This window comes from Tamandua tetradactyla, chromosome 3 (genome assembly GCF_023851605.1).
Source record: "Tamandua tetradactyla isolate mTamTet1 chromosome 3, mTamTet1.pri, whole genome shotgun sequence".
NCBI classification, from domain to species: domain Eukaryota; kingdom Metazoa; phylum Chordata; class Mammalia; order Pilosa; family Myrmecophagidae; genus Tamandua; species Tamandua tetradactyla.
The window spans coordinates 113134967-113151921 of NC_135329.1; the positions used below are offsets into that span (position 1 = coordinate 113134967).

General features: G+C 36.1%; 1 protein-coding gene across 2 annotated transcripts in view; it reads left to right on the forward strand.

The window, feature by feature from the left end:
- Positions 1 to 16955, forward strand: part of ARHGAP15 (Rho GTPase activating protein 15) — a 612447-nt gene that overhangs the window by 262402 nt on the left and 333090 nt on the right. The gene's annotated exons all lie outside the window — the stretch shown is intronic.

Here is a 16955-nt window from a genome sequence, read left to right on the forward strand (position 1 = left end):
ATCTCGCTTAGCAATGTGTATGGCAAATGGATAACCCTCAACCGTAGGTTAATGGAAGCTGTACTTTTCTGTGTGAATAGTGTGTTAAGAGCACAAAATGATGTGTCATCTTGGGCCTCGTTTATGAAAATAGTTGAATGTTGTTTTTGGCCATTTGCATTTGTTTAAAATGAAGTCTCGTCCACGATATAATTGATCTTCATTCAAATTCTTTATTTTGCAATGTGTGATATTGCTTACAAAGAGTTGTTTGGCTCTGCTGTAATTTTAAGGTGCACTTCAGATTTATCTTCTCCCCAGATGATTATATTTTACTAGGGAATGTTGATGCCTCCCTGCCAGCTTTGACATCTCATATTCCCTTCTTCACCCTCATCTTATTGGATGCTTGCCACTGATATTAAATTGTCTTAATCCCTGTTTTTCTACCTATTGCTGCTTTTGCAGTTGGCACTGAATCTTGTGCCCCTTGAAAGATACTTGTGTGGCAAAAGATTGAAAAAAAGTTGGCAGTTGCTGTCAGGGTTAATGTAGAAAAATAAATCTCTTCTATTGCCAGTTTGGATTTACTTTCCATTTTTAATGGCCCCAACAGATGTTGGAAGAATCCTCTACTTCCTGCACTCTTCCATTTTTACAGCTGGTACTGCTTGACTGGTTCTTGACTTTGGGGGAGCAGTTCCTGGGTGTTTACACAGTGATTTACAGACACCCTCTAGCTACAGGCTGTGACCATCCTCTTCTTTCCTTTCATGATTTTTCCTGTAATTGACTCATGTCACAATCAACCCAGCCTCTCACCAGGTTTCTTTATCTCGGTGTGTCCCTACAGTTCTGAAAAGTTCAGACTGTTAAGTAAAACATGGAAAGGGGAGGTGGCACAAGTAAAAAGTGATTTTCAAACTCAGCAAATCAGGCAGTTTATTATTTTTTTCAGTGCCTCCTTGGTATCTTTTCTTCAAGTTTTCAAAGATTACAGTTTGCATTTGGGTGGCTCACTTCTCTTGGGATCTTTTCTTTTCTCCCTCTTTCCTTTAGGTATAAGCCTCAGTGGATCTAGCTTCACCAACTAAGAACAAAATTGCCCTCACCTTTACTTAAGAAGAAAAAAATAGCTTTTAGCAGTTGAAAGGATCCCACAAGGCTGGGAGGCCACTGACGGCTCCTAAGAGTGCAACTTTTTTGTGCTGTTCATTCGCTCTTTTGGTTTGAGAGTTTCCATAGAAAAAGGCAGAATGAGATGCAAAGCACTGATCAAAAAGCATTTGGTTAAGCCTCCAATTCAAGCAACAACCCTTACAAGTAGCTCTTTAATATACTATATAAAATTTGCTTGGAAAACTTTCTGACTTGAGAAGAGAAAAGCCGAGCTATCAGGTGTTATAAGAAAGGAAATTATCAAGTATCAGTAACACCAGCCATGGTTTTATTTTCCTTCCCAAATTTTATTACTTAGGCATGTGTCAAGATTGCAGGAATACAAAAAAAAAAGCTTATCAACCCACAACTTTAATGTCCTGATCCAGTAATCAGTGAAATCATTTTAAACATTTTTAAATTATACTAGGGAGGGAAAAAGAATAGCGCACATTTTAAACAGATAAATCCATTGCAAACCATAACTATTGGAGTATTTGCCTAAGAAGCATTCTAATTTTCTTCTAATGACAATTTATGATGATTTTTGTTACCTCCATTCTGGATATTTCTTCATTTTCTTCTACAAAATCGAGGAAAATGAAACACTGTGGCTCATTTAAATAAGGATAATATGACAATGCTTTAATTTAAATGTATCTTTAGTAGTCAGTAGCGATAGCTATCAATGAATAAAGTATTCTTGGGGTTACTAATAAAATTAAAATTTTCTGGGGGTGGTGCAGAGCTAGCTCACTCATAGAATTCTCTCTTGCCATTTAGGAGACATGGGTTTGATTCCCGGCCAGTGCACCTCCCTCACCCCACAAAAATTCAACAAATGGTGCTGCAATAACAGGAGAGCCCCATGAAAAGGAATGAGCTGTGACCCCCACCATACAGCATACAAAAAAAATTTTCTGTTAAAAATACATATGAATATTTGCAAATTCTGCATTGCAACTACAACCCCATGATAAATCCAAACTGTTCCTCTCAAAAGTGCTTTTTTAAAAGTAATTATGCCAAATATGGAAACTATACAGAATCATTTTGCGTCATATATTCTATACTGAATCAGATCCTTGCAGTTCTCAAGCCAAATCTCCAGTGCATTGATTTGATTTTTGAAAAAAAAGTCGATTCAGGACACCAAAGAGAAGAAAAAATAGTTAAGCCAGTTGTTCAGACAAAGCCAGTAATTATGGAGCTAAATTATTTTGCCTCCTAATTGGTTTACTTTGACATCCTCCAGACCTAGTCTTATTCACATATGGTAGTTAGTCGTAGACCACAAAGGTATTATGCAGTGAGGACTAAACAAGTTACATTGGGCAAGTCTGATGAAATCAGGATTTCTAGGGATAGGATTTACGAGATTGGGTTTTGGAATGCATAGTGAAATCTTTACAGCACCGTGAAAGAAGGAGGAAAGTATTTGGAGAGGAAACTAAATTTGACAACTGGCTGCCTGCTCTTCTAGGCCACCCTGGAAAGTCTCTGTCATTTCCCCGGGACAAGAGAAAAGTCATCATTAGGCTCCTTTGGCTAATTCAACCTTGTAGATGACTGTTCTTCTACCGAAAGTCTGTTAGACTTATTTAAGTGAAAAACACGCTTAGATTTTATTTTCAAACTTTATTTAAACATTTTTAGGACGTTTAAATTCATGGGTTTTGATATTTTTCTTGTCGTTGATTTTTCATGGAGTTGATGGAGATAAAAAGATCAGCCTGGCAGCTTGCTGGCATGGAATTGGAGTGTTTAGGGTTTGTTTTGCCTTTTTGCAAGATTGGTCCACAAGAACTTTAAAAGGAGAAAAAGACGATGCAAATTAAATACGTTAGAAACGTATGTCCCATCTGTTTTTATTTCATTTTTAGAATAAGGTTTTCATACCTTCTTTTATTTTTATATTCTATGATACCACACTATAATGTTGGCCACCTCAGAGACAAGCTAAATTAGCTATCCTGACCATATGGAAAGGAAAAGCTTTACCAGCTAAGGAAACAAATTTAACTCAGGCAAAAAGGCCTATGTGTTTTAGAATTTTTTTAAAAAAAAATATGTTGCTAACTACATAGTAGGGGAATATAACCTACCTGCATAAGTGTAATTTGCAAAAGGGTTTGGATAATCCAAAATCGTGGTCTCTTTTCCTGGCATCCTGCAGGGCCCACACATATTTGAAGCATCCTTCTGTTTTATGCTGTCATCTGGATGTATTTTTATGTAAACTTGTAAGTGAAGTCATGGCGGTCCCTTGAAAGGTCATCTATTCCTTCCGTCTGCCTCCAAGGAGAATTGAGCCTAAGCTATCTAGAAACACCTTATCCCATTACAGTAAAAAGGATTCAAATCACTTCAGAGAAGAAAACTTTTCCCCTAATGTCCTTTCTTTGGAAAATTGAATAAGACATGCCTTTATAGAAAAAGAAATCTTATTTCATTCTACAAATGCCAATAGCGTAAAACATTTGAGAGAAGCCCTAGGCTACCGTTTTATTTTACCCGGAGAGAATATTCTCATAAATTCACCATATGAAATTGATGGCTGCTTCAGAAATCTACCACTCTTAGGTTTTTATATAAACCACAGTGAGGGAATAGACCTCACAGAGGTCAAGCATGTGTTTTCCAACCGCACAAAGAATAGGAGTATCTTCCTGGTCCAGGACTGCTTTGGGTTGACATGTGCAGTTATTTACAGTGATTGAGAGCATCGGGTTTTATGCACAACCCACAAAGGCAAGACAAATGGATTGGACCAGAAGCTCAGCTAAGAGACAGTCAACTATCATGTCTGCTGTCAACTGCCTTGTAACTCTGAGCATGACTGACTAGGGCCATTCAACGTTCACAGAGTTAAAGTTAAAATTCCGTTTATTTCATCAAAATAATAGCTAAACTTATAAGTGAAGGCATATGTCTTGAATGCTTTTCTGTAGACGTTGGAATGACTTTTTTTTTCTGGACATTTCTATCAGCAGGCGTTTCACCAAATGGCATGCTGATTGCTTAAATTACCTGACTGTATTCAAGATGGATCTCATTTTTTACCGTACTAAGAGAGATGGAATTACAGTTATAGTTCCCTTTCCCAAAATCACTGGACACTCAGGGTAGCCATTATCTACCCAGCAATATAGCTTCCCAACTCTCAGACACCAAACTTCAGTAGAATAGCTTTGACATGCCCTATAGCTTTCCTAAACAAAAGCCACTTATTTGCACCGGATGAAATGAACTAATCTAGCAAAAGTAGTTTTGGTTTAGAAACTGCAGAAGTTTTTATGTAAACACTGTATCTAACTTTTTAAAGGTTTTCTAGTTCATATCTATGTCAATGTTAAGATAACCAGAGGAGACAAAATAAATAAGCACCAGATAAAAGACCACCTCAGGCCCCAGCATTCGTCTTTGACATAGAGCTAATGCTCTGAACTACATAAATAAATACTTCCTCTCTGTTGTTTCTTGGGGCTTCTTAATGTTCATATTCAACTCTAATCGTTGTCATAGTCCAATTTATGGCTAAGCATAAAAAATAAATGGTTTCCGTAAAACATACATGACGTAATTCACATTATCGATGAAGAGAGGAAATGCAGATGAATTCCACTTGAGGGGTACTACAGCATGAAACCACTCAGTCACCAGCATGTAGCAGATAGATCATCTGTGTATTGATGAAGGGATATTATTAAGTAAACCAAACATGATCAAATGGAGTTGGGTTTTTCCAAGGAGGAGGATTGTTAAAAATCTAAAGAGATTTGGCTCACTGTTCTATGTCTATTCACTCTGATCTAGATAAAATGAGTCACATATCCAAAAAAGTATTCTTAGCAAATGTGGAGCTTGTTTTGTAATTAAAGAATGAAATTTTTGCAACGTCCAGTGGAAGAACAAAAAGAAAAGAGAGAGAGAGAGAAGGAGAGGGCGAGCGAGAGAGAGAGAGACAGAACAAGCTGCTTTGAATTAAATGGAGGGAAAAATCAATGTCTACTGAGGACGGATGTTTAGAGAAGAGGGAGCATAGAGAGTAAGGTTTGTCTTCAAGGAATAAATTTTTTTTTTAAATTGGAAGAAGAGATTGGGATTGGCACTTTTTAATATTCAACAAAGGCCATCAGCAAAACATTGTTGAAAAGTCTTCTTTGCAGGCATTTATCTTTGTTCAAAATAGCCAAGTTAGTTTCTAATACTGAGTAGAGAATATCTGATTCACAGTACATCCATACGTAACAGTCCCATTACTGTGCCATATGATACAATATATTAATCAGAAATAGTTATGAAACATTAGTTAGTAGGAAAAGAACAATATGAAAATGGAGTAAAATAAGAAATGCACATTTCTTATTTATTTTTAACAGTGAAAGTTCAGTTTTAACTAAGAGATTAAGGAATAGCAATGCTTTTTTAAATAAAAGCAATTTTTTACCTAAATGGTCATTAAATAGGGTAAAAGCCCGAACTCAGGAACTTCCTTCACATTTACCATTAGATCTTATCTCTGATGATCAGATCCTTAAAAAAAAAATAAAACCAGGCGCCAACAATATTGCTGAAAGAGATAACAATTACTGAGCACCCACTATATGTCAGAGCCTGTTCTGTGTCCTTTCCGTTTATTAGTCTACTGGATTCATAATATCAGTAGGCATTATTATCATCCACACTTATGATAAGGAAACAGAGATATAGAGCAAGTAAAGAATTTGTCTAAGCTTATATGGCTAGGCAATCTAGCTTCTAAGCTTAAAATATGAGTTCAAAACCTCATAATCAGAAGTATTGCAGGTGAAAACTAATAATCAGTTCTGTGCACTATGATAGGCTGTTTTCACAAAGTTACTAAATAATAGACTTAGGAAGGTAATATTGAAAGAGAACTTAGGAGATGGCTGTTACCCTCCAATCAAATACTTTATTCATTTACTGAATAAATCTTTATTAATTACCAGGTACGTACCAAGCGCTATGCTAGACATGGGGAAAAAAAGGATACAATGCAGTAGTGAATTTTGCCAAAGCAGGAAAAAAGAGAACACTAATTCTTTAAATGCTGGAAAAATATGTTCAGTTCATAACTACAACTCCCTTTCTCTGTCCCTACCATGACCCTGGGGCATATGTGTGTGCACACACACACACATGCACTAGCAAGAAGATATTCAGAAGATGTTTTAAACAGCCTCCACTTAAATGCCTCAAAGATTAAGTTATGCTTTCTCTTTTCTTTCTAAAATGTACTAATGGGTGTCAACATTACACTAAATGTTCACAGCTAATATTACACTTTCTGGTATGCATGTGCATTTTTGCCTAACACATAAATGTGTGGTTACAAAGAAACTGTTTCATTTGTTCCCCAAATTTTTTGTGTAATTTGCATATATATACATACATGATTAATTAAATATTACATGAACTGATGAAATACGAATGCCCAAAGAAAGGGAGCTAATGTTTCTGTGAAGATTAAAAATGAATGTTTTGGAAAACTTGATAAATGTTTTGCTAAAAGAAACTGCTCCAAATTAGATAAGGACAAGGCAACTGTGAAAATTTGGAAACAAAATCCTTGAAATCTAGGAGGATTCTGCACTTAGTTGACTTTGCATGTGTCTTTTTGACTTTGTACTCTACTTTAAAGAAATCAGAAATAGAAATCCTGCGTGATATATTCTGGGTAGGTTTATGGAAGAAAGACAATGGCAGACCCCGAACTTTGACCTTTATACAAAAAAAGGATTTGGCCTCAACATAAAAATTTTGATAAATACATTATATTTGTAAGTTTTAAATTTAATTAACAGGTTTAAGCATGTATGTGTTATGTATGCCTCATTCTATAAGAATTCTTCACATAAAATATTTCAAATTACTCGTTAAATATTTTTCCTAATTGTTTCAGTATTTCTACTATGATTTGATCTAAATTACATGCTTATTCCATTAATTTGTGATTTACTTGTACATTCAATGTAGGGTAATAGCTGTTGGAATTTTCATAAAGGCCATTTTGATGAGGTTTTTTAAAAAGGATTAATTCAATCTAATGAAGGAAAAATATCTGTGTGAACTCTTTTGAACCTCTAACTCATGTTATGCCATGCCAAATGGAGAATGTTACCTTTTTTAAAAAAAATATTGGGCAAAAGGGTAGTTTAGAGCGTTTAGGCTAGGTAGTATTTTAAAAGTATCTAAGTAGGCTGTGAAATTATGCCATATGCCTCACCAATTTCAGTGTTTAAAAGAAACACCTCAATATTGATATTTTCCTGTTTCTTTAGCTAAGGTATTATTTCCTTTTTGCAAATAGTGTTCGTATATATTTTTGAAGCACAAAAAAATGACATTTTCTGAGTCTGGTGCATTTATTAGTAAGCCTAGGTCTATAGCAGATGGGCAGGTGAAAATGTGATTACGAGGTGCATGGAGGTTCCATCTCCATAATGCTTGCCTCTCCAGGTTACTTGTGCTTCTGTTATGTTCATGAATTCGCTTTCCGGGTGTCCTTAGAGAGACAGAGGCGATTCTCCATCACAGAAGGTCTATAGAAGAGAAAAAGTTTCCTCCTTTAACACAGCCACAGTAAATGTTTCTTCCTGTTTTATAGCAATCAAATAAAGAGAAAGATAGCCAGCATTTTTCCGTGGCAGGTTTAGAAGCTTGGGGCTGAAATACTGGGTTCTCTATCGAGAGCAAGATTAAAATCAGTTTGCTGTTTAGTAGGTGGATGCAAAATGAGTTTTAAGTTATACCTTGCTGCATCATTCCTTGGGAAATACACATGGGGCAGACAAAGCCAGACCCCATCCAGGTGGTTGAGTTCGCCACATGCTCATTTGGGCCAAAGCTTTCAAATGTCAGGTGCCTGGAGAGCTCATTTAATGAAAACCAGTCAGTGGTTGATATTTTTTTCCCACCAGAAGTTGTGAAATATTATTTATGTATGTAGAAGACAGGGGCTTCCTGAGTTGCTGTTTACTTGTGGGTTTAGGCAAGTTTCTTCCCTTCCAAAAAGCAAGTTTTCCATAAAAGCAACTTTGCAACAGCCTTACTCCTTTTGTTTGGCACCCCAGGCAAAAAGCTTTTCACGGCATGGACATAATTTTCATTTTAAAACAAGGAGCTCAGATGAACAAGTTCTTTATGGAAAGTACAGGGGAAAAAAAAATAGAGGCAGTAAGGTATCCTTGGTTAACTTTTTAGTTATTTAAAAGTAGCTTGTTGAAGATTGAATATTTCTATGTTTCACTAGAGCCTTTAAATATAAAAGAGATATGAGACTATATCTGACACCATCAGGCATATTATATTAAAATTTATGAACAACTTCATCAAAAACCACTTTCCCTCTCCTGCATAGAGACAGATTTGTTCTGACATAAACGTTACATGGCTGGTTGCAGCCTCAGATTAATGCGAAGACCCTGGCGATTCCTTTTAGACGTTATTTTATGAAATAATACCTGTCAGCTGCTGCCTGATCCTAGAAAAGGGGGCAGGTTTTCCAGGTCATCTTGCCATCTGTCAGCGAAAGCTCATCTGTCCCTCCACATTACCACCTGATCTGTGCTAACAGGCCTCACAGGGAGGCCGGCTTCATTGGCCCAGTGGGAACCAGGGAAAGAGACTGTGTGAGGACATCACCTGTGATGCTGAGATTTAATTATCGCTGAAGTGATGAAGATGAGCACACAGATTGAAATGCTTTTGAATAAATTCATGGAGCAGGAGATGCTGGCCCACACTCTTCTCTTCCCCCTCCCTTCACTTTCTCCCTCTTTACCCCCAGCCCAAACCTAGTACTCTCAGCAGTTCCAACAAAAGCTCTCAGACTCACCCATAGAAATGTCCAAGCGTCCCCTCAGAAAACACACACAGGCACCCACACGCCCCACACATGCCCTTGAAAGGGTCAACTTGAAGTGAAAGAGCAAGCCACGTACTTGGGAGAACATGTGCCTCGGCCTTTTACAGCAAACCTGATTATTTTCTGCCAGAGTTCCTTGTTATCAAATTTTAAAGCCGTATTGATTGTTGCTGGCTTGAAAATCAGATTTCATTGTGGTGGCAGCTTTTTACCTGTGGTTTTACTCGGTCAGTGGTAACACAGGGCAGAGTTACCTGGGGTCTCCTGCAGAGAGTTAATGTGAGGGTCACAGTGGAGGTGGAAGTGTAGTGGGATATAAAAGGTAAGGAAGGGCTCAGAAAGCCCCGGAAACTCCTGTGACTGTGGACTCCCCCGCTCTCTCAATCAATACCCTGCACAAAAGTTATTACAGGTCCAGGCCTTTTCCCTTCAAAGCTGCTTAGGCAGTATGTGGCATTAATTCCCTCCTGTACAAAAATGTAGTTGATAATCACCTAGCTGAGGAAAGGATTTAGGACTAGAACAGCAGATTTCCTCACAGATTACAGAGCAAAACATAGTTTCTTGGGATAAGTCAGGATAATTAACTGTAGTGAAATATGTTACCCTCGTTGATTCATGCCCATGTGACACCTTTGTTAGGTACAACCACAGAGAAACGTTTATGTCATTATGTGAGGTGAGATCTGATTTCTACACTGTACTAAAACATGCTATGCTGCACAATACATTTTTTTTTATTGTCTTGGTTTGGAGGTGCCTATCTTCAGTCTGGAGGCCAGTAATTAAGCAAACACTTAACCCAATTGACTTTACAAAAGAAGTTACAAAAGAAAATGATACACCACAGCTAAGCCTGTTTCCTACCACCTTGCGAGCACAATCGCATGGCCTTGAGTCATCCTGACCATATATATATGGTTCTAAGAGATCCACAAAATAGCCTTCCTGCCGTCACTTTAAGTGCAGAATAGCCCTGTCCCTGAGAAAGAAGATTTGGAACAACCAAAGAACACCCAAGGGCTTTTCCAGCCCAACAGTAAACTGAAATTGTATATGTTCTCTTTCATTTTTAAGGAAAATCATGAGCAAACATTGCCTTAATTCACATTTCAGAAATAATTACTACAGATTCAAGACATTTATCATGTTGTCATTGGAACCTGGGAAAGGTTATTCTTGTGGTACTTCAGGTCACAAACAAGAATGTATTATTAGAAACTAACACATAGGCTGTCCAAGAGTTTCCTGGGGGAAAAAATAGAGGCCCAATGGTTTAGGAAAAAAGAAAATTAGGTAACAGGGGTCCACAGAAACTAAACAGGATAGGAGTGGTTAGTTTCCAAAGTAACTGCTGTGCATTAATTCAGCTCTTGTTGAAACAAGTGGGGAAAGTTCCTGTAGTCACTGTTATATTTTTACAGATAATCACTACTTTTATTATCAGATACAGAGTAGATTTTTATAAAACTTCCATTTCCCAATAGTCCCCACCCCGCAAATTTAAATATAATAAAGAAAGGAAATGTTGATCTGCCAAGCCTTTTATCAATTCGTCCATATCTTCAGCCATTTTTTTTTCTAAAATATATATGGACTAAAATATGTATTGAAATTATATTATCTAGAAGAATTGCTAAATATTGTGTATTTTGTCATCAGGTGTTTTATTGATACAGAGAGTCAAAACATTTATACATTCCATCGAGCACTCAATGCCACCTACTTTTTTCTGACCATGCATTTAGAGATGCACATCTAAGTAATGGGCTGTATCCCTATGATATATGCCCTTTAGCTCACTTGCACATATATTCTACTTATAGAAGACAAATGAGATTTCTTTTGGATAGTTTTGGATGAATGTAGTTGTTGCAGCTTGAGGTAACATTATGAAATCAGGAAGGGAAGTAGAGATGGATGAGGTATTGAAAAAACATAAATAGGAAACTAATGAATGTACTGACAGTTTCTTCTTCTTGTTTTTGTTTGGGGGGAGGTATAGGGAATATCCTGTGCAGCACATCTGTCTCATGGATATGATTTTGACCTCTGGATGACTGGTCTAGTTTCTCCATAAGTTACTATCATTTGAGAATTGTTCAGTAATCAGTGGGAAAATGTCATATGATTAAATTAACTCCTGGTAGATACATGTCCCAGGATGGAAAACTTGATAAATACATATTCTCACACACTCATTGTCAGGCTTAAAATTAGAGAGAATGTGTTAAATATATATATATGATGAATAAGAAAAAAAGCTTTTTTTGCAGCCGTATCTTAGTTTTTTCCCCTTTCTTTTACAAAATAAATTATAATGTTTAATATACTTCTTGCAAAGCGATTATTTATAATATTTTTCATTCTAAAGGTCTCTGGTATTGCTCTCAGTTTTAGATTTGCAAAGTTTTTCTTTTTTTAAAGTTGGCCTGAGCCCCAACCATCTAGATGGCCAAAGGTAACCTCTTTGTCTCCTTTGCTTAGATTATAAGATTTAGATTATTCTAAATCCTATAATCCAGGTACTGGCATTTTCAACATTGCATTTTTCATGCATTGAGAGCTAGAACCTTTATCACCAATAGTGGTTTATCCATTATGCAACCATCTTATTAATATTTTATGAAGAATGCAAACCATCCATAATTCGTCTTTTAGAAATTTTTTTCAGATAATTTGCAAGAGATTTCTTGTTATTACTTAATTAGTACTTTAAAAATGCAAAGTAAAATTTAGGGGAAGACCGTCTTCCCAGTTTGAAATGTAATTGAAACAGAAAGGTACACAAAATGATGTTACTGTAAAGCCAGTCTGACTGTAGAAAGAGCAGTCCACTGAATATGTCCATTAACAGACATTACTTTCTAGTAAACCATTGTCAGCATTGGCATTCTTATATTCCAGAGAGGGGAACCTATGGGCGTCATGTTCAGCCTACCTCTGTGGTTTAGGATGACAGTGAAAATTAACAAGTTTTCTTTTTCTTAAAATCTCCACCCTTTTCTAAAATGAGGCTATTAATTGTTGATGCATAATACATACACAAGGATCACTGAATAAGCACACAATACACACAATGACAACTTAGAGTTTTCAAATGGACTTTTTGTTCATCTAATGTGGCAAATTCTTAACAACTTCCCTACAATTTTTAGCTATAGCCTCATTACTGTTCTGCATAAACTAATAAAGCAGCCATAAATATACCAGTCATGAAGCATGGGGGAGATGATGAAGGTGACTCAAGACTGAGGGGCAGCCGAGACTAGATCACAAGTCACTTTCTTCCTTCTTGGCAAGTTTAAAAAAAGTAAAAAGACTGCAAAACACAGCTCCCACTCTGCAGTTGTGGGCACATGGCAAAGTAATAAAGACATGACCAGGGTAACTGTTTCCTGTGCAAGGGTTATTCTCAGGGGTTCCTACTAGTAAAGATGCCTTACATTCTCTGTGAATTACCAACCCCAGATGTAATTTTAATAGTAATAATGATAAAAAGCATGCCATCAAATCTCACGTTTTCCAAATAGTAACCCAAAATGACTAGTACTGTCTTCAACCAATGGAAAACAGCCAAAAATAAAAATATAAAATGGCACTCTCAGACCTGGCAAGTATAGGTATCTTTTTTCAAACTAGTTAAGGACTTCTGAAATACAAAAATCATCAAGTACACTTCAATATGGGTTTTGATTCACACTTTGAAGTGGTTATAATTATACTTAGAGCTGAAGAGACTAGTAAAGTCCCAGGTCATGTGGCAAAATATATTTCAACAGAGAAAAATAAGGCAGCTTATTTATTAGCAGAAGTTTTTTCTTACCATATTGTGACAAAGAAAAGATAAAAAAATTCTAAAACTCCGAATTGCATTATTTCTTCAAGAAAAAAATAAGGTATGAAAGCGGTCAAAGTTTACTATTCAGAGAAGGTAGAGGGAGGAAGAGAAGGAGGAAGAAAGAGCAAGAGGAAAAGATTGCTATGCTTTGCCTACAAAACACTGTGTTTTCTGGACCATGTAACATCATAGTTTATCAACAAAATCAAATATGAGTAATCAATATAATGAATATACTTTAAGCACCTGGAGTATATAAAATGAACATTATAATGACTTCAAAAATGCATAATTCTCCACATTAAAGAGCTTACAATTTAACAAGGAACTGGCATGACAATACAAAAATATCAACAAGAGATTAGACCGAACAACTGGGGGGTAAAAGCCAATAAAGAGATGACATTTCAACTTGACATTGAAGAGCTGAGTAGGTGATCAACAGGCAGGGAGGAGAATGAGATTACAAGTGAGAATGGCTTCTCTTTAAATTAGTCAGTAGATCTTTTTTGAGCCCCTCTGATGTTTCAATGCTCTATACTTAGAAGTAAGAATTTGTCAACAACAACAATGACAAAAAAAGCAACAAAAATAATTATTGCCCTCATGGTGTTTAATATCTAAGTGAAAGATGGGTATTAAGCAAATAATTTATTAAATAATCACACATTTGAAGAGTTCTGTTCCAGAAAAGTAAGAGTGTAATAGAAACACACCAAAGTAGTTATTTGCAGAAGACTTCCTTCTTAGATAAAAAGAACAAAGGACATAATTAATGTTTAAGACTCTGTCTTTAGAGTTGTCTTGTCTATTGGATTAGCAATGCTTGCCTAAGGAAAAGATCTTTAAATTAGGAACAAGAGGATGGGTGGGCATATATGAGAGAAGAAAGAGACTGCACAGAATTACAGAGGGGTCAGCTTATTCAAAGGCCCCCACTGGTGGCAAGAGAAAGCATGATATGTTTGAGAGTAACTGAGAAGTTAGGATTTAAGAGATGATTCTGACTACTGAATCATTATTACAAATATTCCTTTTTTCTTTCTGCTATATAAGAATAGACAGAAATAAAATACCTGAAATCTCTGAAATGTGATCCAGTTACCTGAGAATGTTTGTAGAAGCCCTTATATATGCCATTGTCCTTTTTTCTTTCTTTTTTTTTTTTTTTTACTTTAGAAATTTGTTAGGTCAAACACCCTAATGCTAATGAAGAAATGTGAGTCTGCTATTAACTGGTTCTAGCCCCAGTTTCTCTCCTTTACATTAGTAAATTGTTTTGGCCTATACCTGCAATAGAAATGATAAGCCCAACCCCCTTCCATTCTGCTTTCATTTGCTATTGGAATGATAACTGTCTCTCTTCCTTTCTGTTTACTGTTGAAATTGCAATGACTTCATTTTCCCTTTTTAAATTCCATAAAACCTTGAACCCCTAGACTCAAGGAGACAGATTTTGGGCCATGTGACCATCTGTTCTTCTGCTTCACACCTAGCAATAAACTCTTACTCTCTTTGAAATTCTGGTGTCTCAGGAATTGGTCACTTGAGCCACTAAGCAGAAAGTTCACAGCCTTTGGCATCATGAGGAGCCAAAAGAAGCCTGAAAAGAAGAGTGAGGAAGATAGAGCATGGCAGGTGATAAGGGCAGTAAGGTATTCAAAAACCAGATAATGCAAGTCCCTCTCAGCTATGCAACATATTGCACCTAAGTACAATGAGAAGTCATTGATGGTTTTAACAAGTAGACACAGAGTTATTCTGGAGTGCAAGGCATATATTTGGGAGTATTGGCAGATAAGGATGGTGCTATCAGAAATCTGAGCCAGATCGTGAAAATTCCAGGAAACACAAGCACTTTGTTCTACTGCATCAATTTATATTTTGGAACTATTGGACTTCCTCACTACATCTTAAACATTGTCAGCTTCAGAACAATTTTGACTCTCTTAAAATGTCATCATGAATCAGAGATGATTTACTGTTGGTCTCCTCCAGGGAAACAAAATAATGCTGCATATTAGTTTCTGTTTTGTTAAGCCTATTTTACTCAGCTATGTTTGAGGGCAACAGAAAGAACTTAAGCATTTATGTTATAATTGTTTCTGTACTTCCAGAAAATTCTTCCATTTTAACATTATCAGAAATTTCATCAACCAAGTCATAGATTCTTCTCTGGGCCATGACTGTATTTTCACTCAAGTGGCCTATTTTGACTAGAGCCACATATTTTTTAAAAGGCAGTGATGGACCAAGAGTCTGAGCCAATCAAAAGGAGCCTACTGTTTTTCAGAGAAAGCTCCATGTAAAGACTCTAAAGAAAAAGGGATTTAAACTATTTTATTTTAAATCCAAGCTGGCCTCATCAGCTTCCTCAATAGTTTCATGAGCTTCATCTAAGGAAATTAAAATTTGCTAGAGCGCAAACCATCTTTGGGGATATTTTGGGGGCTGATAGTTGAGAAAATCAAAGCCCCGTGGAGACAGCATATTCAGTGAAGAAGATGAAGGTCCAAATACACGCCATCCCACAAGCACACTGAGCTACATTAACAACTGTGAGCATGGTAGTTTCCTTCATGGATATAGTTCCTTGAAATTTGTAAAGATTATTTAAACCAATTCTGTCATGATTTCTCACATTTAATGATAGAGACAATGAGACATAAAGAGATTACATGACTCACTCAAAATTAGAGAAGGAATAAGTGAGAGAATAACTGAGATTTCCTTGAAAATAGGGTCCTTGTCCTCCACATTATTTTCTGTCTTTCTAGTGCTGCAAGAATAAAGGACTGATGGAGTTTTTACCAGCTGAAGTACAGTGTGCAGATGGAGGGAAGTAGATACACACCCCAGGCAAGATAAAATGGCTTGGAGTCAGATGACATAAATCCCTAAACATAGTATGGACTATTATTTCATTTCAGTGAATGAAGTGGATGTGAAGATGGCTGATTTATGTGAGCAATAACAATGAATAAGAATGACAAATAAATATATATGTTCAACCTTAAATTCATAAAATGAATGTCTGAATTTTGCTTAGATTTCTGGTTGTTTTTCTCGAGTGGAATATTTTTAATATAAATATTTTAAATTGTATATTAAAATTACAAAATGCCACATGTTCTGAACAGAAGAAAGAATTCATGTATTACAGATACTGTTATGAAAGTAACAAACACGTTAAATATAGGAATCTTATTACTATTTTGATTTTTGTCTAAAAATAAGAATATAATATGACTAAAACTTTTAACTCACTGTCTTTTCATTCTTGCTTAATTTTTTTACAGATAAAAAATTATGAAAATATAAGAATGCTATGATACTTAACACTTTAAGGAAAACTGAGCTGTACAGTGCATTATACCCTGCTATGGCGCTGGATATATACTGACATGGTCATAAATTCTCCACTAATTTGATATTTCCCTAATATGCAAGTCTGTCGCACATTGCTTCCTCTTCATATTTAGAGTATTCTTCTGCAATAATTTGAAATGTGTACAGATAGATACATATTTTTGATAAAATTGATTCTAAAAATTATCAAGAAAAATTCTCAAGAAAAATAAAAGGAAGATAATAAATTATGTTTCTGAGTAACTGGATGAAAGCCGACAGATGCATGCGCACTATTATTATCATTAATTCCTTTCTGCCTTGGAATTTTCTTTTTTCTGCCTTGAACGGTGTTTTCTGAAATAATCTGGCTTTAAAAAGTTTCACAATTATATGGAAAGTCCCATATGCATGAGTCATCTTTATTTCATCTTCCCACATTGCAGACATGCTAGCAAGAATCAAATTTCCTTCTCCTCAGCCAGAGCACTTAGATTCCCACGTGGACTCGAGGGATGTCAGTTAAGGTGATAGTGTTTGTACGGTTTATGCAAAGTTAATGTACCGCCTCGGTTATGGGTTAAATGCCATTTACCATAAACTCTAAGAGAATTGGACGTTCCTGGGATTTTATTGTCTCCACCATTGCTTAAGCTAAGTAGGCTAGCTGAGGTTTGGGAAGCTTTCAGTTCTGAGCTTCTGTAGTTGTTAGCTCGGCTTGTCATAAATGCATCCAAC